At 38.5% G+C, this 22788-nt stretch overlaps 1 protein-coding gene and 1 non-coding gene across 5 annotated transcripts in view; one reads left to right on the top strand and one right to left on the bottom strand.

The window, feature by feature from the left end:
- The window catches only part of Khdrbs2 (KH domain containing, RNA binding, signal transduction associated 2), a 532623-nt gene that overhangs the window by 473826 nt on the left and 36009 nt on the right, over positions 1-22788 (bottom strand). The gene's annotated exons all lie outside the window — the stretch shown is intronic.
- Gm25814 lies at positions 18160-18266 on the top strand. Its single transcript, XR_003949189.1, has one exon. It is a non-coding gene; the product is annotated as a U6 spliceosomal RNA (small nuclear RNA).

The following is a 22788-nucleotide window of genomic DNA, read 5'->3' as shown; positions in this document are numbered from 1 at the left end:
GTACCAGGATACAGGTGAATCCAATTTGGTGGAGATTTGCCCCTGCTGCCCTGATTAGCTGAAGCCTCGTGACTGGCGAGGGGGCGTGGCCTGCGGTGCGTGGATGAGAGAGAGTATAAAAGGAGTGAGAGGCCCAGGGTTCGGGGGAGATATAAACAAGAAGAATCAGGACTGAATAAACTGCTGTTAGAAGGACTGGTGGTCGCGTCGTTCTTGCTGGTCGAGAGATGATTAAAGAAATGATTAAAAAGAGAAAGCTGGTAAAGATGTGTTTGAATGAGGGGGTCATGTTCCACCCCCAGCAAGCAGGAAAACTTATAGCTTCATCCCCATGGTTCTGGCTTTAGAGTCAAGGATAGAAAAAAAAGGATTATAAAATCTCTCTGTGATTAAAGAAAGCTGCTAAGGCTAGGCATGTGCCAGGGATATTCCTACATGGAGGATTCGAGAAACCATTGCATGAATTTCTGAAAGTGAAGCCTGGGTTGCCTTGGAGACACCAAAATATAGAGATGTCAGAGTCATGTGATACCTGCCCCAAAAGAGGAGCTAACGGACTGGAACCAGCCCAGGAGGGAAAAAAAAAGTGTGTTGCTGTCAGCAAAGATGAAAGAAGTTGGTGATATGAAGAGTGCTTTGATATCAGACATGGAGATGCACAGTTGGGAGCATATCCAGCTGGTTTCTGGTCTTGCTTTGGTAAAGAACTTCTTCAGTATGTTCCTCTTCCTCCAATTTGGAATGGTAATATAGATATATATCATGCACCATTATTTGTTGGAAGTATGTGATCTGCTTCATATTGATTTTACAGTGTAGTACAGTTAAGAAAGTATATGTGTCTCCGAAGAGACTTTGAACTTTAGACTTTTAAACAAGTTTGAAACTATTATAGACTATGGAAGCCTTTGAAATTGTATGAAATGGCTATAAGCCTATAGGAGCCAGGGAGTGAAATATGGTAGTTTAAATAGGAATGGCCTCAATCAACTAATTTGTTTGAATACTTGGTCAATAGGGAGTGGCAATATTATGAGCTGTGGCCTTCTTGGAGTAGGTGTGGCCATACTGGAGGGGCTATGTCACTAGGGGTTGGGTTTTGAGGTCTCAGAAGTGCAAGCCAACTTCCATCTGCCTTTAAAACAAGATGTATATCTCTCAGCTTCTTAACCAGCACCATGTCTGCCTGTGTGCTGCTATGCTTCCTGTCATGACAATAAACTAAATTTCTGAACTCTAAGCCTCAGCTAAATGTTTTCCTTTATAAGGGCTACCAAGATCATGGTGTTTCTTCACAGGAATAGAACCCCAAAGAAGTCTGACAAGGCAACATAAGATCATGGGAAATCTCACTTCAGAAAGAGCTCAGGAGATGCCCCCTTCATGCAGGTCAGTGAAGAACATAACTGTGGTTACTTTGTTCTCTACACTTTATTATGTGAGAAAAAAAAAAAGTTCATTGAAAAGACATTGTTGCCGGGCATGGTGGCACACACCTTTAATCCCAGCACTTGGGAGGCAGAGGCAGGTGGATTTCTGAGTTCGAGGCCAGCCTGGTCTACAGAGTGAGTTCCAGGACAGCCAGGGCTATACAGAGAATTCCTGTCTTGAAAAAAAAAAAAGAAACAAAAACAAAAAACAAAACAAAACAAAAAACAAAAGAAGAGAAAAGAAAAGAAGAGAAGAGAAGAGAAGAGAAGAGAAGAGAAGAGAAGAGAAGAGAAGAGAAAAGACCCGAAAAGATATTGTTAAAAAATTATAAGGCAACTATGCTTGGGATTTTCATGGAAAAGTTGTAGAATAAATATAGAAGAAATGAAACCTTCCTTCCAAAAGTGTTACATTATGTGATAAGAAACAAACTGATCATACATAGCAATTTCAAATCCCTTAGGATGTGTAACTAAATTGAACAGTTTCACACTCTCCCGAAAATTCCATCACAACCTAAGGCAACCATGATAATGTTATATACCAAGATATCAAGTTAAAAGTTGCAAACTCAATTTACAACATAGACTAAACAATGCTTCTGCCAAGCTGTATTTTACTGAGAAAAACCTGTGGTTAAAATCTAATCAGCATGATTTGTAACTGGTATCCTGCAATACATCACCTAACATTTACTGAAAACTTTCCTTAAGATTCCTCTGAGAGCAAGGTTGCTAGGGATAATGGGTCCTAAAGGAGTTTACCCTTCTCATAGCACATGCCGCCAACTCAAATATTGATCACACCAAGCATTAAAAATGTGCTTTCGTGAGGCATGCATGCTTTCAGACTAATAAACATGAAAGCTCTCTACTGAGTAGAGCAGACAAAGCCCATGAATTTATAAACACAGATTTCAGGGCACTGATAAGAATGTAAATGCTTGCACAAACAGATGAAGCATATCCAGGTAAGCAGAGAACAGGAAGGATTAATTAATGTGTGGCATATGTGAGAGGTCTCTGAAAGTTTGAAACTAGAAAGGGTTGTGAATTTTTAAACATGCTGAGAACAATGTTGTGTTGGCTAGTTTAAGGTATCATATCATGGAAATTTAATAGTTTACAAATGACAACAGTCCATGAGCTACAAATTGGAAAAACATACTTCAAATAAAATAAGTGTCTCAGAAAGCCACCCTTATCATTAGCTTAGACAAATGGATTAGAAGAATAAAATATTCTATCCTGCAAATGTGAATATACTAGAACAGTTAAGTAATTTATATATAGACGCCTTAAGGTAGTATAAAATTATATTAAAATAAATAACATTCAGTCATTCCAGTTTTTATGCATTTTGAACTTCAGCGTTTTCATTAAAGTAAGACACAATTCTTTAGGGATCTTCAAATCTATAAAATTTCAGAAATATATTTATGTATATATTAGAGTAGCATATTTAAATGATCTTTAGAGTTAAAATTACAAAATTACTTAAGTGTATATCCAATAAATATTTACCCTTAATAGATGCAGTTTCCTATACAACATGAAAAAAATCAACCTTTTTATAGAAAAATTAGAATAGTTATTATCTGTGTTGTTTCAATTATATACCATAAAATTTTTTATTAGATATTTTTTTATATACATTTCAAATGCTATCCTGAAAGTTTCCTTCACCCTCCCTCCACCCTGCTCCCCTACCTACCCACTCCTGCTTCTTGGCCCTGGCATTTCCCTGTACTGGAGCATATAAAGTTTGCAATACCAAGAGGCCTCTCTTCCCTGAGATGGCTGACTAGGCCATCTTCTGCTACAAATGCAGCTAGAGATATGACCTCTGAGGGTACGGGTTAGTTCATATTGTTGTTCCACCTATAGGGTTGCAGACCCCTTCAGCTCCTTGGGTGCATTTTCTAGCTTCTCCATTGAGGGCCCTGTGTTCCATCTTGTAGATGACTGTGAGCATCCACTTCTGTATTTGCCAGGCACTGGCATAGCCTCATACGAGACAGCTATAACAGGGTCCCTTCAGCAAAATCTTTCCGGCATATGCAATAGTGTCTTGGTTTGGTGGCTGATTATGGGATGTATCCCCAGGTAGAGTAGTCTCTGAATAGTCCATCCTTCCATCTTAGCTCCAAACTTTGTCTCTGTAACTCCTTTCATGGGTATTTTGTTCCCTATTCTAAGGAGGAATGAAGTATCCACCCATTGGTCTTCCCTCTTCTTGATTTTCTTGTGTTTTGAAAATTGTATCTTGGGTGTTCTCTGTTTCTGGTTTAATATCCACTTATCAGTGAGTGCATGTCTAATAATTTCTTTTGTGATTGGGTTACCTCACTAAAAATCTTACAAGGAAATCATGTATTAATAACAACAAATTCCAATATCACATGTGATGAATATGAATACTGCTATTAACTAATTAAGAACTGTGTTCTTTGATCATCCATATCAATCAAGAAAACTTTATCTTTTGAGTCATCACCTTCTGCTAACCCTCAAACATAAAAACTATGTCACTCCAGACCTCTATTGCATTGTTATAATTATATATCTGAAATATTGGTCAATTTTTCTAGTGACCTGCTAGTCTGTTTCATAAATATTTATATGATTTTTATATTTATAATATTTTAATAATTTAATAGAATCATTTTATTAAAAATAATATAAAATTATAATTTTATAAATATTTTAATAAACTATACTATTAAGATATTGCAGATAAAATAAACATTAATGCCAAAATTAAGCATTCACTTAGAATGGTGGTTCTGAAACTGTGAAATTTAGAGTGGATTTTTACACTTCAGCTACACATATATTTTTAAACACTTACCCATCACCCAAAATACAAAGTCCGTGACAGAATCACAATGAAAAGGCATTAATTTGTTAATATCCTCCTTCACAACAAATATTTCATGTGATTATTTAGTAGTTACTTTTATCATTTTTTAATTAAATATTTGCATGTCAGTATGTGAGTGCTTATACACAGAAAAATGCAGGGGACCATGGAAGGTATATTCAAGGGATTCACCTGGAGCTAGAGTTACAGATGCCTATGAACCACCCAATGAGGATGCTAGGAGGTGGGCATGGGTCTTCCCAACTACAATGAGTTCTCTTAACTGCTGATCCTTCCCCACTGCTCCTTCTCATTATTATTTGTTGAGAATTGCATGCCTGACTATGGTATTGCCATGTCTCCACCCATCTTTCTCTCTGCTCTAGCTCTACCCATGCCCACCCGGGCCCTCTTAGATCCATGACTTCCTCTTGTCTTCATTTTATCCTGCACCACAGTGGACCATTGCAGAAAAGAGCACAGTGGCCACACATTTCCAAGAAAAATCGGCTTCAGGAATGGGACGTAGATGAGGAAAAGAAGAGTAAGTACTAAAACCGTGAAGGTGTTCTAAGACATTGCTTGTAACATGACTCGCTCACTTTCCTTAGGATCTTGTGAGTAGAGCACTGAAGGCCTTACTTGCTACCAGCTCTTCATAGATCTCTCTGTAGCCATAAACTCAAAAGTAGCAAAGTATTTCTCCCTAAAGAGTATGCACTTAGTAATAAAGGTAAAAATTATTTTGGGGAAATTCCAGACATTTTACTGCCCAGGGTAAAAAAATCCCACATTCCTAACCTTGGTGCCCTGCCTGGGATAAAAATCTACTGCCGCTATAGGCAAGATCTGGCCCATTCCCATCACCCTGTGGGAAACGAAAGCAAACGTACCAACAAATATGGACACTCTGTCCATTGCTCCTGCTCTGAGAAATGGTAGATCTTCTGTCATTGTCCACAAAAATGTGACCAGTTTACTTGTCAGCAAACTACAATATCTTGCCAGAATTAATCCAAGCCAGTTTCACTGATCACTGCTCTTAGGGTAAACAACAAAAATACCCGAATCTATATTTATTCACCAGCATTGTGCCCAAAATGTCTTAGGATGCAAGAATTGAGTTTATTGCTTTCCATACTCCTTGGTTTGTTTGGTTCAAATAACTACAGAGGTGTCCCTTGAACTGCAAAGCAATAAATAAAAAATAAATCCAGATGAAAGTAAATGGATATCAGGAAGCAGGGAAGAGAGGGAGGCTGGCTTTCTGTGCTTACAAAGAAAAGGCCTGAGGTGCTCACATTTCAGAGAATAAAAGGCACAGGAACCGCAGTAAGGAGAAGTTCTATTTATCAGTAAGTTTCTTACTCCCGTGTACCAAATAAAACATACACAGCCTATTTACAGAACAAAGGGCATGACAGAGAAGTTTGTGAAGTTATATTATAGTATTACTGTTAATTTCTGGCCCAATTGTGATGATATTGGCTGGAATGGAAAATGTAAAAGTAATAGTAGTTATGATGGAGTAGGAGAAATGATTGAGTTCTCTGAATCTTACATTGGTTATGATGCTGACTTATTCAGAGAAGGAAAACTAATTAGTCCAGGAAATCTGTATCTTCAGATCAGACAAGGAAAATAAATAAAGGCTAGAGAAAGAATACTTATAAGTAAACATTTAAGATTTATAGCAAAAGCACCAGATGGTCTATAGCAAGAGATTTGGAAGTGATGGGTAATTAATAAGTAATCGTAGGTCTTGGGGGAAAAATGTAGTGAATAGAATTAGAAAGAAATGATCAGAGTAATGAACTAATATCTTAGAAGCCAGGAAGCAGCCAGAACTTGAAAAGGAATATCATTGATATGGTTGAATGGCTCTCTTAGTCCAGCTATGGGTGCTTGAGTTGGGGCAGCCAGATAGAGTGGTCTACTATAAAAAAGACTCACTGAGAGGGACTATGAGACATACTCTAGAATGCCTACTGGTCAATAACATGGTGGTTTATGCATGAAAAGTAATCATTGATTACTGCTGTCTAAGGCATAGTTCTGACATGGTACAGTCTAAATGTGGTAGAACACAACCAGAAAAATCAGCTTTATTAAAATCGACATTTTAGTTCATGAAATTCTGCCAAAATTTAGGAAACGCATTATGTGGCTTTAGCAAAATCCATGAAGTACAATATGAGTTGCAATTTTCAACCCACATCTTTAGGCAAGAGTACAAATGTGCATCTAGGAGTGCTCAGAAAGGACAACTCTCTGACTGTAGTTTCTCTCCTGGATGCCTGGTGAAAACAAAACTCAGACAAACACATATTGATTGAGCCATGCATTGACTGTAAATGGATGGCATCCTCAGATGCTTTTATCAATAGAAACCATTTGTGCTTAAAAATCTGAAACACTGATATTGTGATATATTTGCTGCAAGCACTGGCTATTACAGAGATCCACTACTAGTCAAAGAGCAGATAATAAATGACCATAGGATACCTATCCTTACATCGGACTGTATCATAACCTCCATAACAAATGCCCCAGGAACATTAAAGGAAAGGGAAAGAAAAGATCTTTAAGAGCCAGAGGACCAGTTGGACTGTTTTCTTCATGGATTACCTTCCTGAGAGGCTGCCAAGCATAAGCATTCAGCCCTGAAACTATGTATGAAACACTGCAATAACTTGACTCTGTAAGGATAGTGTGTGTGTGTGTATGTGTGTGTGTGTGTGTGCGTGTGTGTGTAAGGCAATAGTAATAAATAATTAAAAGACATAATTTTGTGAGGGGGTGTGATGGCATAAAAGGAACATGGGAGGAGTTGTATGAGGACGAAGGAGTGAGAGTTATATAAATATATTCAATGTACTTATGTATAAAGTTATAAAGTAAAACTGGTTCATGACTAAAAATAGTTGACAAAAGTTATGAAAAATGTATCTTATTCTACATCAAATTCTATAAGCTATAGAACCAAGTCATGTCTGTAATGAGAGAGTCAATTGAAAAAGTGCTAGAGATTCTAAAAATGAAAACCAGTGAAAATGGGAATGTCACATATGTGCATGTAAAATTCATAAAAGGAACGATTTATTTATTTTAAAAGGTCTGTTTTTCCATAGTATACTCTGTTATATAATTTCAGTACTTAATTTATGCCCAAAGATCACAGCCAGTGTGGTTTACGTTTATAACAAGAGCCCTGACTCTGTCAGCTTAAGCTTAAAAAGGATGACAGCAATGGAAACCAATGGTGACACCCACTCCTCTCTGAAAGCCAAATAAGAAACCCTCCTGAACTTTCCATTCAAAAGCTTTGCAACAAATGAAAGATGCACAAAGAGAAACAAATGGGGCTTCAAGTGGACTGTGCCAAGCTCCTTTGTGTTGTGCAACATTATTCTTAGACTATCTTGCATTTATCCTCCTCAATATTCTCATGTAGGCAGGCACAATGCCCTCTGAGGACCAGTCTATGCACATGCTATTTTCCAAGAAAAAATTCTATATAGTTGGGGTATAAATGTTAGCATGCATATTTAGATTTCAAAACAGCAGTGATAGTGATACAGATTAACAAACTGAGTTTCTAAACTGCTCCTACTTTTGCAAAGAAAGCCTGTAAAATTCACAAATCTAACAAAGACCCACCACAAAAGTGTTATACATTAGCTATTCAGACTTGTACATATTTGCTGATTTATAAATTTTAAGACACTTCAGCTAATGTCTTTCCCTCTCCAAATACAAGGTGTCTGTTGGATTCTCTGTGTACATCACTGTCTTTTTACAAAATATTCCTCTTGTGATATGGCATAATATTTTTTGCATCTACTTTGTTTCATTTAGAAAAATGTTCTCCACTGTGTGGAATAGTATAAAATCTGATTTTGCTAAGAGTTAATGAATACTAAATTGCTTGAAAAGAAACAAAACAAAAAAAGAAAGAAAGAAAAGAAAAATAAATAGTAAATTGTATATATCTCATATTGTCTTCATATTTATCTACTAATGTTCCCATAGCTTGCTTATTGTGAACAGTACTACTTGAACCTGTACAAATATTTCTGTACACACACACACACACACACACACACACACACACTCACTCACCCACTATCACCATACAATAAAAAAAAATAAAACAAAACATTGGATTCTATAAATCCTAAGTGGGAAAATGTGTTTTATGTATCTTATATGTATGTATCTTATATCTATGTATCTTATTAAGGAAATTGATGCTCTCGAGCTATCCAGTTTCTTACTAGAATAGTAATAAACATAAAGGTACCTTGAAATTCTCCTGTTGAATAGTCAATCAACATTTTTCTACCCCTCTGGGGTCTTTCTCTTTCTATACTAACATCCTTCCTTTAGCCTTTGCATGCATAAATTTGTTTATATTAGCAATTTGATTAAAGTGCACCCATAACCCCATGTCCTGTGTACAAAGCTTTCTATGAGACTGCTGATAGTCCTTATTTCAATCAACCATGTGCAATACAGAAAAAAAGTACATAACCAATTAAGAATATCAAATCATGAGTATAAAAAGCAAGGTAAGTATAAACAATTAAAACATTATAAATTTGAAAATAATAAATAATATTATATTCCTAAACTGTTAAAGTTTCCTAAGTATCATGGCATACATGAGCTGTATACCTTCATAAAAGTTATTGATAGCCAATGTCCTTGTCAGACCATTCTTCTTTAGACATCACAAGAGAACTCTAGGAATAATTAAGAAAAGCAGATCATTGAAGGTATTGTAAGAAGGGATGTTGGCCTGAGGGAGTTGGATACCAGTTTTGCTTGCATCTCTTTATCCATAACTCACTCACAGTGTTTCTGATACTTCTCTTGGGTCCACACTACAACTTTACTGTAAAACTTTATTGTTGAAAATACTATACATATTTGCCAATTACACACAGAGGAAAGTAATTTTAAACTAGAAATGGTATAATCCTATACCACTATATATATATGTATATATATATACACACAAACACACACACACACACACATACACACACACACACACACACACACAACACACACACACACACACACACACACACAATTGAACTTACAGACTCCAGAAAAACATACCTGAAACCCTAAGTGTTAGTTACTGTTCTATAGCTATGAACAGACAGCATAAAAAAGGGAGTTTATTTTAAAAAATCACTTTGTAAATGAGGAAAATACCTAATAAAATGAAAAAAAAAAAAGAAAGAAAAAGCACTGCTTTACCATGAAAAAAAAAAAATCACTTAATTGCAGGCATACTTAAAGTCTCAGAGGGTTAGTCTATGACTTCATGACTAGGAACACAGCAGCAAGCAGGCAGGTATGGCTCTGGATAAATAACTGACAGCTTAAATCTATCTGATCCATACATGGGAGACAGAAAGAAACTTGGCATGGTGTGTGTTTCTGAATCCCCAAAGCCCAGTCCCAGTAATACACCCCACCCCCTCCTTATATTTGTCAAACTGTCCACCACTTGGGAAAAAAAATATTCAAATATTTGAGCCTATAGAGTCTCTTAGACCACCATACCCAGTGTTGGTACAATGAATAGTATATTATTAAAAGCATCTGTTTGACCTTGAGTGCGAACTCGGCAGGTGATCCCACGGCCCCCAGAGGACTCTTCACGCTGCAGGCGCCCTAGCACACCCAGGATCTTGGGATCACTGGTGAGTGAAACACAACATCTGTTCCAAAATAACCTGGAGGGGCCTGTGCCAGCAGGAACAGGGATACAGGAAACCCGCCTGACCAGCGACTGGGGTTCTCTCCAGTGGGCACCAGCCCTGTGCCACCTTGGGCGCGAACTCAGCAGATGGTCCCACAGTCCCCAGAGGACTCTCCACGCAGCAGGCGCTCTAGCACAACCAGGATCTTAGGATCACTGAGTAGAGTCGACCTCCAGAGGGCTCTGACCATAGGACTCAGGTGAGCAACATCTTGTATCCAGGTCTCAACCACTCTGAGCAGGACAGCACAAGGGCCACAGAAGCAACAGAGCTTCTTGGACAGGGTCCAAGAAAAAAAAGGAAAAAGAAAAAAAAAAGCATCTGTTTCCTGTGATATCTCGAGAACGTTTGTAAAGGCTTCTTTTTAATGAAACTTTGTAACTTTACAATGTACCTTTACAAAGTTTCTTTCATTTGCCTTTTTTTTTTTTTTTTGAGTAGTTGGGCCACACAAATCAGATTTCATGCTTTGTTTGTTTGTTTATTTGTTTGTTTTGTTTTTCTTTTGTTTGTTTTATGCTGTTAGATGTCAAATCCAGGCTATAAACCTTCCCCTACCACTGGTGCCATCCCTACCTGTATATCCTGCTTGCTTGTTTGTTTTGGGAGGGTTTGCAATGTTGACCAGATTGGTCTTGATCTCATTCCTCTGCTCAGGAAGGCATTGAATTTGTGATTCTCCTGCCTCAACCCCAGGTGCTGGGATCACTAGCCAGCCCCACAGGCTCAGCTCCCATGGTTTTAAGTGCTAATTAAAAAAATAAAATAAAATAAAAACAGTGAGATGCCCTCTAACCAGGTAACTTACTATCTGATATATTTAGAAGTCTAGAATTAAAGCAGGCCATGAGGGAACTAGAGGCCACCAACAAAGTGTAACTAGGTCACAGTAAATTTGTCTCTCAGCTCTGTCCCCCATTTACCATCACAACTTGTGTCAGCTGCCATGAGAAGCTTGGAAGAGAAAGAATCTCAAAGATGGTGTCTGAATCCTGCTTTTCCACACACATTTGGCAGCCCACCTCACTCTCCCTGAGTAAAGTAAAACGTTACAGCTAATTGCTGCATCCTTTTGCTATAAAGATGTGCTTGCAAGGAGAGCAGACTAACATACCTAGTATTCACAGAGTACTTTATAAATGCAGGCATGAACAAAGCATTGATGAGAACACAGTCTCCTTGTAAACTGCATCTGCATGTAGAATATCCAGAGCAAGTTTGATGAATACAGGCATCAGTTTCATCAGGGCCCACCCAGCATTAACCTGACACCCAGAATATCCTGTCATGATTTGAGCAGGGAGATGTGATTTCATGAGACACCATGGACCAACCACCATGTAAGACTAAGGTTTCTGCCTCCACCACTCAGGTCACCTATTATCATCTCTTTTGGCTGACCAAAGTTGCCCTGAAAACTAAAGGAAAGTTTTAGTAGTCACCAGGGAGACAAGAGAAAAAGAAAGAAAGAGGGGAGGGAGGGAGGAAGGGAGAGAGAGAGAGAGAGAGAGAGAGAGAGAGAGAGAGAGAGAGAGAGAGAGAGAGAGAGAGAGATTTTCTGAGCCTATTTAAAATTGATGCTCCGGGAGCGAGAGTCCATTTTCTACAGCAATGTAACCCTGAAAGATCAAGCCAGCTCCAGTGGAGTGTTTTCACACACACACACACACACACACACACACACACGCACAGGCAGACGCACACGCACACACACACACACACATTCAGTACTCAGTCGGATTTTTTTTTTTTAAATGGGGAAGAGGTACGTGAATGTGAGAGAGAAAGGATGGAGGATGTTGTCACAACATCCTGGTAAGAGTGGGAAATACTTAAGAGTTAACAAGATGATTTTTATAGAAACTTAAACAGTATTAGTTACTATCTTAGCCTGTGTTTCTTTCTTTAATCCCTACTGTATGCATATAACTGTATCTATCTCACAAGAGACAGCTATATCTGGGTCCTTTCAGCAAAATCTTCCTAGTGTATGCAATGGTGTCAGCATTTGGAAGCTGATTATGGGGTGGATCCCTGGATATGGCAGTCTCTAGATGGTCCATCCTTTCGTCTCAGCTCCAAACTTTGTCTCTGTAACTCCTTCCATGGGTGTCTTGTTCCCAAGTCTAAGGAGGGGCATGGTGTCCACACTTCAGTCTTCATTCTTCTTGAGTTTCATGTGTTTAGTAAATTTTATCTTATATCTTGGGTATCCTAAAAAGTGGATGCTTACAGTCAGCTAGTGGATAGATCACAGGGCTCCCAATGGAGGAGCTAGAGAAAGTACCCAAGGAACTAAAGGGATCTGCAACCCTATAGGTGGAACAACAATATGAACTAAGCAGTACCCCGGAGCTCTTGACTCTAGCTGCGTATGTATCAAAAGATGGTCTAGTAGGCCATCACTGGAAAGAGAGGCCCATTGGACACGCAAACTTTATATGCCCCAGTACAGGGGAACACCAGGGCCAAAAAAAAAACAAAAAACAAAATGGGAATGGGTGGGTAGGGAAGTGTGTGGGGGAGGGTATGGGGGACTTTTGGGATAGCATTGGAAATGTAATTGAGGAAAATATGTAATAAAAATATAAAAATATATAAAAAAAACTGTATCTATCTAAAATAATTTCATGGTTTCTACAGGACAGCATACTTCCTCACCAAACCATGGCTCTTTTAATTTCTGACTTATTCGTTATTTCCTCCTTTCAGCTGGCTGCCATTGCTTTAAATGTTCTGCTTATTATATGTAAGAGATGCCATAACGTTACATGTGCACTCTTAAAGTGTTTTGTAAAGGAAGAGTCTCTGAGGGTTATCCTTTCATTGATTTTACAATTCTTAGTACCAATAACCTGAGACTGTTACAGTGAAATAATATCACAGGCACCCATTTATTTAATGATTAGGAGGGTTAATGCCAAGGTCCTCTCTCAGTATATGATTTTATATGAAGAAAAAGTCAAAGAGCTATCTATGATTTAAAATAACGTTTAAAATTACTGAAGTCCTGTCTTATCATTATCTACATAAACTACTGGATTTAGAGGTCAACAGATTTTAGGTTGGAGTAGTTTATTTGTTCAGTACCATGAAAAAGAAAATGTGATAGTAGGAAAATAATATTTTAAGAATAAAATAACTAATAAAGACAATTACAAAATGGTGTTTCTCTTTCTTTACTTAATTATTTTATTTATTTACCTTCCAAATGTTATCCCCCTGTGGCCACACCTCCCATAGTTCTTCACCCCACAGCCCCTTCCTTTCACCAATGAGAAGATGCTCTCCCTCCCCATCCATCATTCCCCTTCTCCAGGGCATCATATGTGCCAGCCCGGGTATGCTCTTTGGTTGGGGCTTAGTCTCTGGGAGCTCCCAGAGGCCTGGGTTAGTTGACTCTGTTGTTCTTCTTATGAAGTTGCCATCCCCTTCAACTCCTCCAATCTTTCTCCTAACTCTTCCATAGGGGTCCCCGACCTCAGTCCAATGATGGGATGTAAGTATTTGCATCTGTCTCAGTCAGCTGCTGGAAGATCCTCCCAGAGGACAGCCATGCCAGGCTCCTGTCTGCAACTACAACACAGCATCAATAACAGTGTCAGGATTTGATGCCCACACCTGGGATGGATCCCAACTTGGGCCAGTCACTGGGCGTCCTTTCCTTCAGTCTCTGCTTCATTTATTGTCCCTGAATTTCTTTTAGGAACAGTCCTAAAATTGTGAAGATGGATTCGTGTCCCCGTCCCTCCGCTGGGGATCCCTGTCTGACTGGTTGTGGTCTCTTCGGGTTCCATCTCCCCACTGTTGGGCATTTTGGCTAAAGTCATCCCCATTGAGTCATGGGAGCCTCTCACATCCCAGGTCTCTGGGACTTTTTTGAGGTTCACCCCAACTCCAAGTAACTGCATATTTCCATTCATTCTCCTGGCCCTCTGAGTTACTCTCCTGTTTCACCCCATACCTGCTTCTGCTCCTTTCCTTGCCCAAACAATTCCCTCCCACCCTATGCCTCCCATGATTATTTTGTTACCCCTCCTAAGGGATTGGGCCTTCCTAAAGTCTGTGGATTGTGTCGTGGGTATTCTGTACTTTCAGGCTAATATCCCCTTATCAGTAAGTATACACTATGCACGTCCTTTTGGGTCTCAGTTAATGTTATCATGATTATATTTTCTAGTTCCATCCATTTGCCTGAAAAATTCATGGTCTCCTCATTTTTAATAGCTGAATAGTATTCCATTGTATAAATAAATCACATTTTCTATATCCATTCTTCTGTTGAGGGACATCTGAGTTGCTTCTAGTTTTGGTCTATTACAAATAAGGCTTCTATGAACATAGTGGAGCACCTTTCTTTGTGGTATTATGGAGCATCTTCTGGGTATATGCCAAGGAGTGGTATAGCTGGGTCTTCCAATTATAAATATTGTATAATAAATAAACCAATAAAGGAGGAACAAGAAAGTGCAGGAGCTGTTCCTACTCGAAGGAACACACCAAGAGGCAAAGATACTGTTCTCATTGCTCCATCTCACACTAACACAAAAGGTATTGGACTTTCTTAAATACCACTCTCATTCCTTAAAGATTGATAAACAACCACTGTACCCATACACTCAGATACATACTAATTTGCACCTTAGTTTCTTAAGTGCTATGCAAAGAAGTTCAATTCTTTTTTTTTTTTTTGCAGCAGATGGGTGTTTTATTTTTATTTTTTTATTACATATTTTCCTCAATTACGTTTCCAATGCTATCCCAAAAGTCCCCCATACCCCCCCTACTTCCCTACGCACTCATTCCCATTTTTTTTGGCCCTGGTGTTCCCCTGTACTGGGGCATATACAGTTTGCATGTCCAATGGGCCTCTCTTTCCAGTGATGGCCTACTAGGCCATCTTTTGATACATATGCAACTAGAGTCAAGAGCTCCGGGGTACTGGTTAGTTCATAATGTTGTTCCACCTATAGGGTTGCAGATCCCTTTAGCTCCTTGGGTACTTTCTCTAGCTCCTCCATTGGGAGCCCTGTGATCCATCCAATAGCTGACTGTGAGCATCCACTTCTGTGTTTGCTAGGCCCCGGCATAGTCTCACAAGAGACAGCTACATCTGGGTCCTTTCGATAAAATCTTGCTAGTGTATGCAATGGAGCCCCGAAGGTGATTATTTTAGTTATAACAGGAGACTTTCTTTGCAACTTGATATTGAGTGCAAACCTTGTATAGGCAGTAATGGAATGTACCGAACTCATGGTCTCTCAATTTTACACAAAGAGAATGTCACACTTTATGTATTAATTGTCATAAAATTCTTAACCCGAGTTTAATTAGAAAAAAAGCCCTGAATTAATATTCAGTGCTATAAAATAGTTTTAAGTTTTTCAAGTTAAAGTAACAAAAGTAAGAAAGTCTAGAGAACAGAACAGAAACAAGACAATCAAAAGGTGTTATGTGAAATTTTATGTAATTCTATTTTTAATATATTTTATTTCTCTAGAGTTGTCATTCATTTATTTATACAATATAAATTGATCATATATTTTCATCACTAATTCTTTTCAATTCTCCTGAGATTGGCCACCCCATGTCCTCTGAATACAATTCTTGTATAATATTAATGTATAAAACATGCCACAGGATGATTTTCATTCCTTCAGTATCCACAAACTGTCAAGAGCACCTCTGATAGGCATGTGGCCCCAGGGGTACCTCCTCCTTTCATGCTTGAATTTTGTTGTCTTCATCACTTGTGAATCTTGTGCAGGCAATTTCATGCTGGAAGTTACTATGGCTGACAGCCATGTCCTGTTCACAAGTTAACATATTCTTGATTATGACAGTGGTGGTATATAGGGAAGATGCCTTCATTGACCCCAAGTAAATGCTAAACAATCTGAATAAGAGGCAAATAATCTGATAGTTTGTAACTTATATACAACAGATATAACAGAAAAGCACAGGTGTTGAAGTGTAAATGTGCTCATGGCTAAAGAAAACAATGACAAAATATCATTTGGGAAGGTAGGCACATTTTAAACACTTAATATAACTACGTTAATTCAGAGCTGATGTAGAACATACATCTGTATGCTACATAGTATCTTATTCTATCATCAACATGATACATTACGTTTGTCACAACAGATGAACGGACACTGATACATTATCATGAACCAAACTCCACACTTGATTCTGACTGCCCGAGGTTTGCTTGATGTTCTTTCTGTGTTTCGAGACGTCATGTCAGATGGCCATTACCCAGAAATTGGTAGCTTACCCCCTGTAACAAGAGTCAAAAGTCTCCAAACACAGACAGATGCCCTGGGGATGGATAGCTCAAGTTGGGAAATGATACTTGAGCAGAACGGCACTCACTGAAGCAGAGGAGAAGAATCTCGGATAATGGAGTAATCAGAAGAGTTAGAAAGCTGCTGCTACAGATTAACTAACTTCTATTGCAAAACAGACTGAACCTCAGTAGCAGTGAAGAAATGAGTTTGCATCTCTTATTAATTACATCCTCAGAAGTGGAGAACTGTGCAGTGTGATTTCTTTCAGAAAATTGCTGAAATTCGCTTGTTTCTTTGAAGATATCTGCTCTTATGGAACTGACACAATTTAAAACCCAATCCAAAGCTGGCCTGCAGGTTACACCTGCAGGACATGGCTTTTTATTTTTATATACCTTGTCAGGTACCATGAGCACAACACTTACAGATGACAGATCAGAGAGAAGTGGGCTGTACTCAGGTCATTCCACTCAGAAACTGCTCTCTTTCTGTGAGCTTAGTGCCAGGTTAGCCTGAGTCTAACTTTAAAAAGAAGTGACATAGAAGCTATTTATCAACCTCAGAGCTGTCTGGGCACAGGGTGAGGTGTAACCGCAAACAACCGATACACATTAACTACACATTAGTAAGAAAAGCTCTGGACTGTAAAAGGTAGGAAACAATGACTTTACAGAGAACTCCTCGATCAAGCCCGACATGGTACACTTAAATGGCTTTGTGGCTCAATTTCAAATTTCATAATACAAATACTTCTACAATGCAATGAATCTACCAAGATTCAGAGGCCCAACAGGGAAATATAAAACGATTTTTTTTCACACCACCAGTCAAGCTTGTGAGTGTTCCATAGATGTAAACTGTTGAGATGCCCAACATCAAGGACATTTTTTTTATACTTTCATTTTTCATTGGTTTTGAAAAGTGATGGGAGCACAGACTTCTGAGGGAAATGATGCAGATTAATAACTTGGAAGGAATATGCCATCATTATACGGAGACAGAATGCAAGCATAGACTATGTAATAAGGGATAAGTGTGGAATGCAGGTTTTGGTGACAGACTCTCTAAGGTGAAACCGTGGCTCTCAGTTCATAATGTCAAGTGGTGATGCCATTGCCAACCATGCAGAACTGCTGAAGGAGAGGGTGATGTGGCATCACAAATGTCAGGAATGGACCCTGGCATAGCAGAATCTCAGCATCCCTGTCTGCCAGATATGGCACAGACCGAGCCACAAGAGTCTCACAATGCTTTGTCAGTTTCAAAGAAACCACGCACCTTCCTGTCTCCTTACTCAGTTACTGTGGTTGATTCTGTGAGTCCTATTCCAACTACTGAACTATGTTGTATTTTTCACAAGTCAAGTGAAACAGCACCTGCTCCAGGCACCCGCTGTTCTCATATATAAGATGGCTGTGCATATTAATGACTTATTCAAGGCTCAATGTCTAAATCTAAATACGAAATCATGTTATTTATGTTGTGTGCTTATCACTTCATCCTGTTGGAATATCTGTTTTTTCTGTTTTAATTTTTTCCCTTTGTTTTTAAATTTAATTTTAATTTTCGAGGTAAAATAATTTTTTTTCTTTCGACTTCCATAACAAAATACAGAGCTATCAGATACCCCAGGAATAAATATGTATATTATACATATATCTCTATAACATTACATCATATATATAATACATGTTCTGCTGAAGTGAGCATGAAACATTGCGTTTTTAAGAATAAAATAATACACAACACAAGAAATAGCAATGACAGTCTTATTCTTAAAAAGGCAATGTTTCGTGCTCACTTCGGCAGAACATGTGCTAAAATTGAAATGATATGGAAAAGATTAGCATGTCCCCTGTGCAAGGATGATACACAAGTTCATGAAGCATTCCAGAAGCTGGAAACAACCTAGATGTCCCATGAAAGAAGAATAGATACAGAAAACATGGTTCATTTACACAATGGAATGCTACTCAGCTATTAAGAACAAAGACATCCTGAGTTTTGCAAGCAAATGGATGGAACAAGAAAATATCATCCTGAGTGAGGTAACTCAGACCTAAAGGGACAGGCATGGTATGCACTCACTAATAAGTGGATATTAGCCAAAAATAAATTTAAATAAATAAATAAATAGTACAGAACATGCAAGATAAAGTCCACAGAACTCAAAAAGCTCAACAAGTTGAAGTGCCCAAGTAAGGACTTCTGAGTTTCATTTGGGAAGGAGAAGAAAGCAATCACAAGTGGGGAGGGGAGGGAGGGAGGGAGCTTGGAGGGAAAGTGGATGGGGTGGGAGGGAAGTGTGTGTGGGGGGAGGGGCTAATCTGGTATTGGGTGAGGGAAAAGGACTGAAGCCCTGAGGGCCAGCAGAAAGAATGTAAACAGGCAACCTTAGGAAATAGGAGGTTGGGGGCACCCCCTCAGAATGCACTAGAGACCCCCAGGACTCAATGGGAGGGACCTTAGATGAAATGTCAGTAAGGAGAGGGAACTTATAGAGCCCACCCCCAGCAGGAAGACAGGACTTCAAGTGAGGGATGGGGTTGCCATCACACAGTCATATCTCTGACCCATAAGTGTAGCCTCCCCAGCCTTGAGTAGGCTGACTTTGACCTTGCTGTCACTGAGAATGAGACCTCCTGGGGTGGAGCCTTCTGACTTAGATGGCTCTAATGTTCTGTCTCCTGCTGCTGCTCTTCTCCAAAGACTCTGCTACCTGAAGAGAGACCCTTGAGACATTCCAGAGACATATCCTATCCTACAAGTCGCCTACAGGATGGCTCCAGGCACCAAGAATGGTTTGGGGGGGGGGGGGGATGGGCCTCCCCTCTTTATAAGCACAGTCTCTTGTAAACTCACGGGCTTTGATCAGAGAGAAAATTGTCTTGGCCTCGTGACTGTGAAATTCTTAAAATTGTGCTTCATTTTCAAAAGTTAAATGTTTAATAATTAATTTTATTTTATTCCTATTTCTACTTCAGCTGATGTGAAAGTTATTCTCTGTATAAATTCAATTCCTGAAGTACCTTGTTGGCCACCCCTTTGTGATAAAAGTCCTAGAAAGAATAGGGATACAAGAAAAATACCTAAACATAATAAAGACAGTTTACACTGAGCCTATAACTGACATCAAATTAAATATAGAGAAACTCAAAGCAATTTCACTAAAAGCAGGAACAAAACAAGGTTTGCATTCTTTCCATATTTATTCAATATTGTTCTTCAAGTCTTAGCTAGAGCAAAGAGACAACTGAAGGATATCAAGTGGATGCAAATCGGAAAGTAAGAAACTGAAGTATCTTTATTCACAAATGATAAATAGTATACAAAAAGGAACATAAAAATTCCACCAGAGGACTCCTACAGCTGATAAATACCTTCATCAAAGTGGCTGGATATAAGATAACACAAAAAAATCAGTTGCCTTCGTATGTAATAATAACAATGGCCTGAGAAAGAAATTATGGAAACAGTGCCTTTCATAATAGCTTCAAAATATAACATATCTTGTGGTAACTATAAATAAGCACATGAAAGACTTATATTAAAAAATTTCACTCTCTTTGAAGAATGATAGTGAAGATATAAGAAAATAGAAAGATTTCCCATGCTCATGATCAGTAGGATTAATATAGTAAAATGACCATCCTACCAAAAGCAATCTACAGATTCAATCCAATCCCCATCAAAACAGCCACACGTCTTTATATAACTTGAAAGGAGAGAGAGAGAGAGAGAGAGAGAGAGAGAGAGAGAGAGAGAGAGAGAGAGAGAGAGAGAAATTGAGGTCTCCATCAAATCCCTCCTTTTAGAGCTCAAGGAATTCCTTAGAAGAGTAGCTGGAAAGATCATAGGAGTCAGAGGGGATGGAAGACACCAGGAGAACAAGGCCTTTGAATCAACAAAACAAGGCACAGGTGAACTCACAGAGACTGGAGCATCAAGCCCATGAGCTATATGGTCTGCACCAGGTTCTATGCATATATATTATAGGTTAGTATTTTATTGCAACTCCAGTGAGTGAGAAAAAGTGAGTCTCTGACTTTTGTGCCTGTTCTTGGAACACTTCCCCCTGTTGTGTTGCTGAGGAAAATTTCAATATGAGAGTTTTTGCTTCATCATCTGATATATTATTTTCTCCTGTTTGGTTATTGTTTCTTAGAAGCCTGTTCTTTTCTAATAAGAGACAGAAAGGGAGAAAGTCTAGAGGAGAGGGGACATAGAGAGGAACTGTGAGGGTAGAGGAAAGGGGACCTAAAATCAGGAAGTACTGAATGAGAAAACAATCTATCTTCAATAAAAGGAAAACTAATATAATGGCAATAATAACAATGATAACAACAATAAGAAGAAGAGAAACACGTTATGGCAAGGATCAATCAGAACAGTGTTTATGCTGATCTTTCTAATATCCCACCTATGTTTCCCGTAGTAAATAAAAATTATGTGTCAATGATTACATCTTTAAGGAATTTTCTAGGCATATGATAACCATATATTCTTTATATGCATATGCACATAATACACACATTCATAGGCTCTTGAGAGCATTTAACCCTTGATGAAACTATTTGCTATTTCAAAATGTTACATATATTAAAGCTATGCCATAAGCTAAGATTATCTTTATTTGACTCATGAAACACTTGCATAAAATGGAGAGGGGATACACACTAAAATCTAGGGTTCCTGACTTCTACAAAAAAGTCAGAAAAGGGTGAAGAGCAGAGAACCAAGGACAGGTCAAAGATAAGATAAAAGAATGCATGGCAAGCATGAGAATTTAGGGAATTTCTTGCAAGTTGCATGTGCTAGTCAGATTTGAAGACTGCCATAGAAAATATATTTCCTCACGTCCCTTTATTCCTGTGATATCTGTATTAGAAACATCTTTGCCCTCTCACTATGTCCTGCTAACAGTTCACTGTCCGTGGGTAGTTTCCTATCTTTGATAATTAAATGGTTTGAAACTCTACCCTTATTCTCTGCCATCTTTAGATCAACTCCAAGCATCTTGCTTCAGAAATAAACGGTAAAAGAAACTTTTGGGTGCAGAGCACATAGGATATTTAATCTGCTTTCAGAAGGAAGGCTCAGAGCCATTCAATGCTGACAAGGTAGGAAAAGAAAAATGAACCCTCATGTATCTTTAATGAGGCTTTCAGGGAAATATATCTGTATCTCTATCAGCATATCTCTCAGGGACTTCTGTTTTTAATGTGTGTTTTCCTATTCGGTAAATCAAAATATTACTGGATCATAATCACTCCAGTTTATTTGGAGTTAAAGCAAATACTGCATAATGGTCAATCATAAGGTATATTTTAGTAAGACAGGCTGGAAATTAGCAATAATGCCCAGGAGTGATGATTCTGAAGAGAGCCTGACAGAAATGCATTACATTTTACCAGGGAAATTGGCAGATCGAGTTCTAAGTCAAAAGATGCAGTCTTGAGACTTTTTATCAATGATTCATTACTCGGAAGAAAGGTTAGTTGGATCAATACCCAAATTCATCCCAACAAACACTTGCTTGCGAAGAAAAAGGGAAAGTATTGACAGTAAAACTTAGAAAACTACCATCGGTCTTTGCTCTGAATTTCTGTGGTCACCAGCACTATGGTGGCTGATGGTTTGCTGAACATTTAAATCTAATGACTTGAGCTAATTGCTGTGTCATTTATTTCCTCTACTTACCTTGGTTCTACTGCTAATCCCCATAGCCTTTATTCATAAAGAGAGCAAAGGATGCCTTTGACTTCATGGACTGATGATGACTATGGAAAAAGACAAGACAAAACAAAAGAAACAAACAAAAAAACACTACAGGGCCTGGCAAGATGGCAAGATGGCTCACAGGGTGGAACTAACAACACAAGGTGGTTGATCTCACTTCTTTTCTGTAACTCACACAAAAGTGTGATAAGAAAAGTGCAACATTTGGCTATAGGTTTTACATCTGTTTCCATCTGCTGCTGGATGAAGTCTCTCAGGAGACCATTATGCTAGAGGAAAGGAGGGAGGGATGCTGTAATTGGGATGCAGTGCAAGTTTAAAAAATAAATATGGAAAGGAAAAAAAAAAAAAAAGGAAAGTGGAAAGTTACAGGAAAGTGACTCCTGTAAGTTGTCTTCTGACTTTACTTACACACAATGGTGTGTGTGTGTGTGTCTGTGTATGTGCATGTGTGTGTGTTTGTCATGCTCACACAGAGCAGAGCAGAGAGAGAGAAAGAGAGGGAGAGAGCAAAGAGAGAGAAGGGAGATTCAATAGTAACATAAATTAAATTAAAAATAATAGTATAGCCATTTTTACAATTACCGGTATAAAACTGTACTCTTTTTTTTCATGTAAGACTACACGAGTGACTAGAGAAGCAAGATGGTGGCACGATTAGTCCTCCTCCCTAGGGTCTGCAG

The sequence above is a fragment of the Mus musculus genome, chromosome 1 (genome assembly GCF_000001635.26).
Source record: "Mus musculus strain C57BL/6J chromosome 1, GRCm38.p6 C57BL/6J".
Lineage (NCBI taxonomy): Eukaryota > Metazoa > Chordata > Mammalia > Rodentia > Muridae > Mus > Mus musculus.
This window is presented reverse-complemented; position numbering and strand designations above follow the sequence as displayed.